Consider the following 12,669-nt stretch of genomic DNA (forward strand, 5'->3'; position numbering starts at 1 on the left):
AGATCAAGCCCCACCAACCACCATCAACCAAATCGAGCAGATTTTTTTCCCATAAGTACTAGGAATCGAACCCGGGATTTCGGGCTCTGAGACAGGCGGATTTACCACTATAACACAGAGGAGTTATTTTCAAAAAGCTAACAATAATGGACCGAGTACATTAACATTTCATACCTTTTACCTCCGAGCTGAAATAACATTACTAGTGCTTTTTGCAAAAGAATATTCCCCAAATACCTCAGTGAAACAGCGAAATTCACTTCAGTCTGTTTGAAGTAAGCAGATATTTGGCATATTTTAAAAAGTGACAAAGTGATTTCATACAAAGACATTCTTTCGGCGCAGGTTTTTGGTACATTCCCAACCTTTATTATAAGCCAACCCACATTAAATCATCTCTCATAATCCTATTTACTTTATATCTTTAACCGTTAAGAGTCACATACATAACAATGGAAAATTATTTGATTTATAACAAAAAGCTGATTCCCAAAAAGCTTAAAAAATATGGTCACAATGAGTATTAACTTGGGAATAGCAAGTCCCCGCTTCCCTACAAAAGTACCAAGATACCCTGTAAAAGGGAATAACTGCAAGATACCTTCACGGACAAATTATCTGAAAGGGACAATATGTCAGCTCTGTAAGGTAAAGGCACCTATTGTCGGCAGGACACTTTGTACCCGACCTCGTTAGGCTTAATGCTCATGGCGATCCCATGGTAACGACGCTCGTACGTTATCGCCTTTTTACAACACAATATCCCGAAAAACCGAGGTGCCCTTAAAGGTGATCGCTGAAATCCACCCTAGGACCAATATATAATAATGATCAGAGTATTCTGTAATGTATTGTTACCATTTACACAAATATAACGTCAGAAAACTTGTACAAAAATAATAAATTGCTTTGTCATTTGATAAGTCACTCACACCTAGATAAAGGGTAACGAATAACTAACACCTCAAAATAATTTCTTGATCTCTTAACTGTTCAGATGCTATTTTTTGAATTTCATTATGAAACTTTACAATTTTGTAAAAAAAAAAAAAAGAAAATCTACTTCATATTAACCTGTTTAAGAATACAAAAAAACATTCTGAGCCACAAAATTTTGTAAAAATAATAATAGATATTGCGAAAGTATTTTCACCGCAAAAAATACTACTTACTGAAAAATAGTCATTTTTAATTGATATCCTATGAGTAGTACCTGTAGTAGTACTAGTACGAGGGGTGATCAGGACAGGAGGTAGGTATATTATGAACAATAGAAAAGCTTGGTTTCTTTTTCAATTATATTGCTAGGGGGTGAACAATACTTGAATGCATGACAACGGGACAATACCTTGTAAGGCGTGTTGCTGATTTAATGCGTAAGAGGGGTCCTGTCTTGATATTAGTGGAGGGTGGGAGGGTCGGGGACTTATCAGCTTCTGAACGTCAGCCTATTTTATTGCATCATGATTTGAGCATAGGACTCGTTTTGCTAGCTCTACAATAGGATTATTGACCCTATTTCTCAATTACAAAAATCATGGTTATTATTTTAAATTAGGTTAATATGCTACCTATAATTCTAAACCCTTTATTTAATTGTGACAAACCTTAAATAATAATCATAAAATTAAAAAATTTACGTTCCTAACATAAAGTGTTCATATATCGTTAGGTGATAGCGTTAAAAACAACACGTTCTTATTAACACACATTCTAAGCACAAATTGGGTGTAACCGATATATTATTTTTGGGCAGGCTTACGAGCCAGACCAAAGGGCTCAGCGGCTCGTAAACAAACTTTGTAACCCGATATTATTGTGCAAACATGTTTAGCGACACATAATTAGTCAGTCGATACATTACGGGGTCAATAAAGTGACTTTCATTATAAACGTATTAATTACCTCAGTATTTTTTTACAAATGTACAAATTATTATAGAGCTATGGAGTTATACGCATACCCAAAAGTGACCAGAATCTCGTTAAATGAGGGTGGTCAAAGAAGTAAATAGTACGTATTAATAAGTACTAATAATTACTGATACAAGATATAAACGACTGAAAGTCAGTTATATTCACATCTTCTATTTTTGTTTACTCTAAAGTTACATTAAAATATCCCATACGTCACGGTCCAAATACCGTGTAACCACTAATAAAATGATAAGCAACAATATCAGCTACCATAAAACGAGTTATCTCCTCAGCTTTCCCGAAAATAATCTCGTTGCGCCCTGAGCAACCCATAAAACATTCTCAAGTATGGCCGAAGAATTCGCGAAGAAAGATTTCCTCCGCGATGCGTGTTCGACTTCGAACAGTGAAAAAAGTTTTAACTCCTGTCGCGGCGATCAGAGTTCGTAATTGAGGCCAATCCGGTCATTCTTTCGGCTTTTTCTTGAGACTGCAATTCGTTCTGATGAAAACTCGGTCAAGGATGTTAAAGCTGGTACCTTTTTTAAGGTTCTGAAGTTTCTAAGATTCTTTTTATAAAAGTNATGGAAGTCTTATTTAACTATGAAATGTTCTATGTAGTTAGTACAAAACTATTATTATTATAATCTTAGAAACCTTTAAAACATTTGTAGATAGGCCGCCTGAAAAACAACTTTCAGAACTAAAATAAAAATAAATCTTATATTAAACTTTCAGAACTATTCCAAAGGTTATACCTATACAAAAGTTTTCTTCTACTTTTCTTTGTATTATCATAAACAATAAAACTTCAAAAATATTTGTATCTGACCTTTTGTGGTATTTAATTAATAACATGCTGCTAATAAAACGATTGTCGTAAACAATATCGAAAATACAATTCGAACTTTGCGGATTCGATTCTGTTGGTTGCGGCAAAATAAAATTTAATATTAATAAAAACATGCATACAACATATTTCAAGCGAACGCGCTTCCAAGAAAAAACTCCTTGCTAACTCTTAACTCATACAGGGTGGGTGAAGTTAATTTCCGCAGATAAAGCGAGTGCATCATGGCAACTATCTGAGATCTAATTTAGGTACTTCCTGACAGCCTGGCCGCGTTGTTAGCACTAACTCACAAATAAAACATTAAGCTGGAACTATACAGGGTGTTTACAAGGGAAGTCTGGAATTTTCAGTTTTAGTTCTTGTAAGCAGATCTTTTCTGGCAAACGATATATTTTTCGTATTTTTGACTAATATCAGTGGTTTCTAAACTTTATGTAAAGCGAAAGCTACTATGGAAGTTTTTTTTATTTCATTAAGAGGTGCTGTTGATACACCACTGAACAGACGTTCTCAAAATCAATTTAACGTTGTTATTTCATAATTAAATATTGAACAAAATACAGCACTATTTTATGAAGTCTACAAAACTTAGAACTTTGGCAAAGTCAACTTTTTATTCTAATAATTCTGACTGCAGTAAAATTATTCAATCACAACTATACCAGTTAAAAGCACATGGTTAAAATTACTGCCAAACTTTTGCGGAGTTATCTAATCGAGTTTCGGTTATTTTAAAACTAATTATCAACTCTCATTACGGCACCCGTTAGAGGTCGCCACTAGTCTAGGTCAAGGGTAGTTTAGATCATACAATTTTAAACCCTATCACCACGTGCTAGAACACATTAGAAGTTGTTGGTGGTGAAATAGTGTTAGTTTTAACTTTATTTTAATTAAGAGTAATGGGCAGGGAAACTATAAGGTTTTGCTGACTAACTGAAAATCTCAAGGGTGGGGTATTAAGTAATTAATAATACCTTTATTTATTAGCATATCACAAAGTTTTATGAAAACACTAAAGACTAAATTTTGTTCAGCTGTTGATTTCACATTTCTATAGTGCGTCACCTTTTTTTCTTTTTTTTTAGGGGAAAAAATGCATTGAAATGCATACCTACCCTACGGGGACAGGGTAGGTTATGTGGGGCTCACCAAGTCAGCAGGACAAGGCATACCTACTAAAAAGACCCCGGTGCTCCGTCATTCGCCTTAAGTGGGAAAGAACTGTGGGATTCCGGACAAATCTTTCACTACCACAGTCCCTCCCGGCGATTTCCCGCCTACACGGCGGGCCCTACAGGCTCCCCAGGACGGGGGGCGACGGGAGCGAGCAGCTTGGAGCACACAGCTGTTCCCATCCGACGGTGGTGATGGCCTGTGTACGAGGGCGCCCCCGGCCCGCTGGCCATCACCGAGGAGAAGAAACTAGACGCGATCATACTGTCGCCTCCTCTGACCCCTCCGCCGTCGCCGGAGCGAGGGTGCGTTTGGATCATCTTCGCGCCCTCGCTCCGCGATAGTGCGTCACCTAACACAACTGTATAATATTTACTACAAGTTTTCTCTATTTCACATTAACCTTAATAAAGAACTCTACTTCAAAATTATTATCCCCATAGAAAACTTTATTTCCTAACGCCTTGAAAGCTTTTTCAATATTTATCCTACTCTTCACTAGGGTTAAATCTGTCTCTATAACTAAAATTCAAACAATGGTTTAGGTGTGACAACGTAAATATTGACCAGATAAAATCTCGCAGTAGTTTTCGGGAAAGAGTTTGATATAAATATCCATCCATCCTCACTTTCACATTTTATAATATTACTAGGATAGTATATAATATTGTACTGATAAAAGATGGTATCAAATACAATGACGTCACAGTCACAAACACCCATAAGCCAGGTTATCAATTGCGTCAGAAGTTCCCAACTGTAAGCCTAAGATGGCGGCGCGAGTTTTTATCTAAGTTTCTTTAGCTCGGCGACAAATTATATCGCTCGCAATTGACGTAGCACCTAAAAAGGAGTAAAAACCATGCCTATTTTCATCTTTATATATTATAAGTACCTACCTAATATGTTAGAAACGGGTAACAAAAACGAAAGTTACCGAACAAAATGATGTAAGCCGATTAGAACCATCAAGTTATTTTTTTATAGGAGACCTACTAAGATGTACTTACAGACCCAAGATTTCCACGTGGTCCACGAATCTCTGATTAATAAACTCTAATTTCCAATTTCATTATGTAATTTATGTGATTTGGTGACATTTTCCAATAATCTACAGCAATAAAAACAGTTAATCATGATAACCATAAATAAATCGTACGTTCCATAAATTTAAATCCAACAAGTAATGTGGAGATTTCTCAAATTCATCAACAACAAAATACATTTTGCTCAACATGCATCTGAAAATGTACGGTCGAATAATACAAGGTCGGTCGTGTACGGGCGCCATTTTGCTGGCATCCAGTAGTGTTGGGGATGGTACAGTCGAGCACATCAGGGTACGCATTTTTGTTGAAAAAACGCACCTATCACAATCACATAAGATGTTACAATATTTAGCTTGATGTGCCTTCGTCCGTACTTCGAAGAGATTTACGTGCTGAAAATATTTTAACTTGCATGTTTTGCAGCCAAGCAATGAAATGATATTCAATTTAAAATAGCATGGTAAGTAGAGACTTATTCAACTCGTTCATACTTAGTTTTGCAATCAGTTCTATTATTTGTTTTAAGTCCTTAATTAAATAAGACTTGGGCAACTGAATTCAGGCTTATTAGCAGATTAACATCTATAGCGTACTTATTTATGTATACCTATCTTACTTAATAGGCTTCAAACAATGCCAATTAATTACTAAAATCTAGATTCTTACATAACATATTGCGCTTTAATAAATAAAAACTTTTTAATTTTCGGCATGCCATTAATCAGCGTGACCTTTTAATTAAAAACTCGAATGTTTTATAAAACATGCTATACACATTCTCGTTTTAATTAGCCTTTTGGTAGATTTATGTAATTGTAAAGCGGGGTGCACACTGCCCCGCTGACCGAACGACCCCGCTGGGACCGTGTGCACTGCGCACTGCATGGCAATTGACATGGTGTTTCATGTGTGAGTTTAGATTAGTCGAGGGTGGTATTAAAGTTATGAGCTGTGGCATGTCAATAAGGAGCAAATTTTAAACCGTCTGAAATAGACTTATTTTTTATTAAACTCCCAATTTTTCAAACTTATTTTAACGTTTTTTTTGTGTTAATAAATCTGTCTACATCCATCTTTAAACGACAAAAAATAAATAAAACGCACTCATCATTTTAGTTTTGTGTTTTTGAATGAATTTGACCTTTTCACTGCGGACCGCAATGTGTTAAAACCATATATCATGCTTTACGGTAAATACATGGTCTTACATAAATATTAAACGGTAGGTATAATTCCTCTTTGTTATAAAATCCGTGTGCCAATTTAAAAAATAACCCTCCTACCCCCGTTAATTTGCGGCGGATCGTAGCATACATTTTAATGACGTCACGGTAATTAGTTTTTGAATACCCACCGAGCTCGATTAGGGGGCCCCACTTAACTTTATTGTCCATATTTTATTTGTTTCATTTCTTTTGTTATGCGATGCTTTGTGCGGTTGCAGGTCAGTTGGGTTGTGGCAGTTGTGGTTTGGTTTGATGCCTGGTTGGGGCAACTTAAACAAGTTTAATTTATTTTATGGTGCTATTTGGAAACGATTCTCAAGTATAAATTACTAACTTGAACCTATACTTAAGTTTGAACCAAGTTTTAAATACGTTTTTTTATTCAGAAAAGTGAGCGTAAAATCTCTTACAAGCCACTTTTCTGTCTTGTGAAACACAAATCACTTGAAGACTGTTTTTAACTTAACTCTTTATTGAATTACCTACAATGCATCACACAATCAAAAAATAAAATAGTAAATTGCAAGTATTTAACCTGCGGGAAAAACTTGGCGCCCTACTTGTTGCAGCACTAAACAAATGCTACGAATAGCAAATTACTTTGCACACGTTACTTACTTTACTTACATACAAAGTATAGTATTTAAACTGAACTATATATGACGTAAGAAGGCTTTGTTACTTATTTTTATCTACACGCCTCCCACTTTGACTTGTCGACTTATTCTCAACGACGTGGGTCCACGGTCCTCCGGCCCTTATCGAGTACTTGAGCCTTTTATTATTATGCTGTGATGACACCCATCGATATACAGGATGTCCCAGAACGTATAAATAACTCCTTATCTCCATTTTACCTTTATACGACGCTAGTTTCAATAATAAAATGTTCATTTCAGACTAAGTCTTTGGAAAATAGTATTCTTTGAACTTAATATTTTTAAATTTCTTTAAACTAGTAATTATAATGGATAATGTAGGTTGATAACAATTTTAAAGTCAAAACAACCACTATTTAGAAAGAAACATCGGACCAGTTATCAAGCTAGTCCGATGTTTCTTTCTTCTTCTGAACCTGAAATACACTTTCTCTTTAGATATTTAGGTATTCTACAAACATCAGTGTAGTCACGTTGAGGTTGCAGAATTATTCTTATCTCAAATTGGTTGCAAATATTTAGCTTAGCTTAGGATTTTAAGAAAATAGTTGTCACTTAAACTCCTTATCTGGGTTTTGTTGATTTAATTTAATTTAAACTACACAGAATTACTGCCACTTTTGTCCTTTATAGAGTACATTTTTATCACTTTTTTGTCCTTTATAAAGTATGTAAATGAAGTCGGTTAAAAACATACGGAATCGTTAAATAAACTGTGGCCTTTATATTCTGGACTTTTTTCACATATTTCCAAACAGGAAACTTTGTAGGTTTTACGAATATTGTTTCATGCATAACCGAGCCCTTTGATCATGCGAAATGTTCTTTATCAGACATTTATATGCATCCGTGGACGTTGGAATTGCTTTATTTGATTATTTTGATTTAAGGGCGTCATCATGTTGGGATATTTTAGATATGACTGCAAATTCTACTATATTTGAACATAAGTTTATTATAAAGTGCGCTCTGAAGTTTGTAAGGAATGTAGGAACTGTACTTAGTAATCACTCATTTATTGCTTTACCTGATATGAAAGCTCCATGTAGGAGCAATTATGGACCCTCTGAAGCACAGCATATAGTCCATTTGCGACGACAACGTGACTTCGTCTGTGTTAATCTAATTGAAGATGTCACACTGTCGTCGCAAATGGACGAATGAGCTTAGGTCAGAGAGAGGAAGGGGTCTTTGAATATGAATTTCTCCCTTTATTAACTAAGTAACCATATAAGATTTTGAGTACTAACTCAAAATGGTATTTAACTTAAGAATAATTTATGAATGAAAAACAAAAACAATAACTTAAAATATCTCTTACTTGTGTTTGATATTACAACGTCTTTGAAGGACTAACCAATTCGATTCAATTTTGTGAAATAACTTAGCGTACATTCTCCTAATGCAAAACAAAACTACGAGAAAACAGCAAGTACAGACTGTACATTTTTGTTGCAAAGTAGCTTCTATTACAACTGCGTAAGATCCCGCAGTGTTAAGCTTGATGTGCTAGCGTCTTTACATGAGACGTCACAATTAGATTACAACCAGTCCGCATGTCTAGACGTGCCATTAGCGAGCGAGGCAAAAAGTATATAGTGTGTTTAAGACTTTAGCTTTAGCTGACAATGCAAAAGCACATCAGACTGTACATTTCAGTTTAAAATGACAGCCATTAAGATGCCTCAGTGGTTAGCTTAATGTGCTGTTGTCTGTACATCAGCTAACTCTTTTGCATAAGAAACGACCCGTAAATAAGACATAAAAATCAGAAACTTACAAAAGGTGTTGGTGGAGGATCCCGATCTGATAAAATAGGTATTAACGAAATACTTTTTAAATATCATTTTAACATGGACGAAGATCATCTTTATCTTCATTTGTAACCGTCTACTGAAAAACTAGGCTTTCTTTTCCTACGTCAAAAAATCTCTGAGAAAAATGGGCTAGCAAAATAGATATTTTGCTAGACTAGAATAGCTAACGCTAAGTACTTTATAAAGAACAACTCTCGCAAACCTCCAACTTCCAGGAAAGTAAGTATTCTAATTCCTCGATACAAAGGCTTAACAATTGAAATAGAGTCGTCCTCAAATAAAACACGCGATTCCAAAGCAAAAACGTTGTTATCTTATCACAAAGCGTTCGGTTTCACAGGCGAAAAGGCACCTTGGTTCAAGGGTGTAAAGTGTACATTTATTCGGCGGGAAAAATAGGAGTCAAATGTCAAAAGACTAACTCACAATAGGGATTTAATGAGGGCTAAACCCGTATTTCAGACCTCATTTAGACAGAAGTTTAAGCCTTCCCCTTTTGAGGGTCAATTGAAGGAATCGGTACACAGCTCTTTTAATTTACCTACTCGTACTTTACGAAGTGAGGTGGGAAAACACAAACATTTCTGAATAATATTTGCCATTTTTAACGCGTTTTTACAAAAACGCGTATCGTTTTTAAAACAATTGTCATAATGTCTACGAAGATTTCTAAACTTACCTTTATTAACCTTTTCGTTTGTCAAGTATAACTCAATTCTAAACACGATCTAGTTTAGAAAAAACTTACTATTTGTAAACAAAAAGCTAAAAAGAGAATAATGATATTAGAAAACTATATCTCTCAATTATCGAGTTGCTGAAACCTAAATAAATATGAACAATGGCTGAGGACCCTCTATCAAGAATACCCCAATGTATTTTCCAAACAAATAGACTTTTTTTACTTCAATGTACCTTCAAACTCCATTCATATTCAGATATTATTATGCTTAGTTTAGTTCTAGATTACAAGAATTCTTATTTCTCCCTAAACACAACTACTTACTTATTTTACCGTATTAAAAATTATTATAAAAAATTAACACGTCATCGCCGTCTTGCTGCGCTAATATTGTACTGAAAATCTGAAATAAAATAAAAATATAGATTTATAAATTGTAGTCACCTAAGTAGTGAAATACTATAATTATATATTTTTATATTTTTGACGTTGACTTTGATCGATGACTATGATGACGTTGAAAACAAATAAATAAAATCAGCATAATTTAATTGTTTTTTAATGTTAATGCTGATTTAAAAATTTTATGTTTGACTGAATTCTAAAGTATTGTTTGTTGTTACAGGAGTGGACGACACGCACAAGTTTTTGGGGAACGAAACACACACAGACTACTTCAGATTATTATTAAGAGATGGAAACTATCTGCTCGTCGGCGGCAGGTGAGTGACTTTTTACAAATTTTTTTATTATAAAAATGTGACAATTTAAGTCCTGTTATTTATTGTTTTAATACCAAGCAAAGCACTCGAGCCACACAGTCTTGATTAACGCTCCTCTACTCTATGCAAGGTTAACATAAAAAAATATTGAACAATTTATTCTTGTCCAAATTTTCTTGCACATAACATGGCAGCAATCGTGTTAAAATATAGAAACCCTAAAAACAATCTAATTGGTAGTAATTGAGTCAAATCAAAACTAAATAGGTAAGAGCATAGCTATCAAATAATTCACATAGTTAAGATCTTAAATTAGTATATTATCTAGATTCATCTCAATTGATGCCATTCTAAGCACGAACGTAACATTCCATTATAGCCACGTCCCAAAGGCCTGCGATTTTATAAAAATACTTGAATATTTAATATTACAACCTATTACTAAGAGAGGAAAATTATTCGTCCTCCAGGTGAGTACCTACCTCGTTACTGTCATAAATATTGATGCTCAGGGTACCTCCTGGGACTTCTAGATTGAAATTATTAGTTCCCCGAGAGGTTCTGGAGTAAAATGTAGTCGAGCACAGAAGGTCAAGGTTGGCAGTAAGTTACAGTAGTGGAATGAATTAAGAAATGTATCATGGAAAATGTTTTTCTTTTCGTCTAGAAAATGATAATATTTTTGCTGAAAGTGTTATTTATTATTGAGTTAGAGAAAGTAGAGACAACATTAAACAGTCTACTGAAATTTTCTTCAGCTCCGCGAATTTGAATTGTGACTCAATATCTCAAATACTTATAAATTGCATTTATATGTGTATCTTTTTACAGAATTATAATATCAATCTCATATTCGTATATTAGCTTCACTTAAATTATTGGTTTCTAAAACAAAACAAAAGAACAATGAAACCGCTTGAGTAAGACTCTCCATCAAGAAACTTCATTTTTCAAAAACAAAATTTCATCAATATCAATTTAGCAAGTATTTTCCCCTGAAGATGAAAAAGAAAACACCTAAGATTTAGTGCAATTAAACAAAAAGTACCTCCATTTGTACCCTTTTAGTTTAACCAAAGTATAATCAACGAAAACAGTGCAATGTAATTTAAAACAAAGACCGCTCAAACAACGTTTAACCCTTAAACGCCTGTAAAAGTTAACCACCTGCAGTAATGTCTAGCCTTGCCCATAAGTCTTAAAAAATACTGTTTATTAGCCCCCACGGACCCCAAAATATTTCCCGAGAAAAACCTGTCTTGGTAATTTAAAACCTATTAACCGCGGAATACATTTCACCTTGCAGGCCGTTAACATAAATATCCGGATTTACGTGCTAACACCCATTTCATTTTAAAAGACTAAAGTTATACATTCAAATGAGATACTTAGTTATTTGTTTTTCAACTTCACTCCAATTCGTTGGGAAGTTCCTGTACGTACTCCGAACCACAGTATGAACGTGCTGTATCTACTAAGACCGCAGTGCTAACTCGAATGCACTAGCGCCGACTCCCTCGCACCCGTTGGTGTGGTATAGCGCGGTCTCGTTTGCATTTATAAAGATTTTTGGCTTGTGTTTGGATGGAGGCAAGACGACTTAAAAACACCCCTCGCGCCCGCCGGCCTACAGTCGCCATTTTATTACGCTGAAGAGATGTGATAGTGTCGAAGTCGATATGTCGAGGTATTTTTCTCGGTTCTTGAAAAGACCTTATTCAGAATTTATCACAATGATTATTATTCAGTTGAAAATAAACAATAGGTACTTTGTTTTTAAGCAAAATATAACAAAAACAGTCTAAACTAAAACTAGAAAAGTTACAGCTGCTTATCACATTGGTTTTAAGTGTTGTCTTTCATGCACCGAACTTTTGGAGCGCAAGAAAGTTGTCACTGTTTGTTTGGTCAAGAGCTACACTGTACACTTCTTGTACAAGCGCCACAAAAGACAACATTGTGATATCAATATTGTCCATTTAAGAACTGTATCAATGTAATTATATTTCAGGTAGCTACTCATAATCATTATCAATTAAAGTTGTTGTCAGGGCCAATGATCAACATTTTTCGCAAACCATCGATATTCAAACCCTGTCCCACCACTAGAAAAGAGGCACGCCGCCCGCGACACATCTGCCCGACCGGTGTTATTTCTGCATACAGCACTATTATGTTTACATTGCCACAGATATATTTTTGGCCCTAAATGTCACCTGTTCTGTCGTAGAGGCAATGGAATCTGTCCTTACAGGATACGGAATAGGATTTATTTTTGTCTGAATGTAAGGCTACATCAATTCTAGTTTTCTAAACAGGAACACATGCTAGCTCCATAGATACTTGAATTTTTATTTAAATCAAATATTTACGTCAACGAAATTCGTCACACAATTGTACACCAATTTGGGTAAAGTTATTTGATTTGAAAAAATATTGAAATCTAAGTAGGTATTGGTCTGGAGTAACGTCACCAAGAGTAATGCCAACTCACGAAATAACTTTTTTCTTTACACCTCAACTCGTGATCATAAAAAGCGCATAAGTATAGTCATACGCCTACAATGAC

General features: G+C 34.9%; 1 protein-coding gene across 1 annotated transcript in view; it reads left to right on the forward strand.

Moving 5' to 3' along the window:
• Positions 1-12,669, forward strand: part of Sema1a (semaphorin 1a) — a 172,610-nt gene that overhangs the window by 100,831 nt on the left and 59,110 nt on the right. Inside the window, exon 2 of the mRNA XM_028319401.1 lies at positions 10,004-10,100. The gene's annotated coding sequence lies outside the window, so the exon portion shown is untranslated. The remainder of the gene's footprint in view (positions 1-10,003; positions 10,101-12,669) is intronic.

The sequence above is a fragment of the Ostrinia furnacalis genome, unplaced genomic scaffold (genome assembly GCF_004193835.3).
Source record: "Ostrinia furnacalis isolate ACB-3 unplaced genomic scaffold, ASM419383v2 OfSCF7182, whole genome shotgun sequence".
NCBI classification, from domain to species: Eukaryota; Metazoa; Arthropoda; class Insecta; order Lepidoptera; family Crambidae; genus Ostrinia; species Ostrinia furnacalis.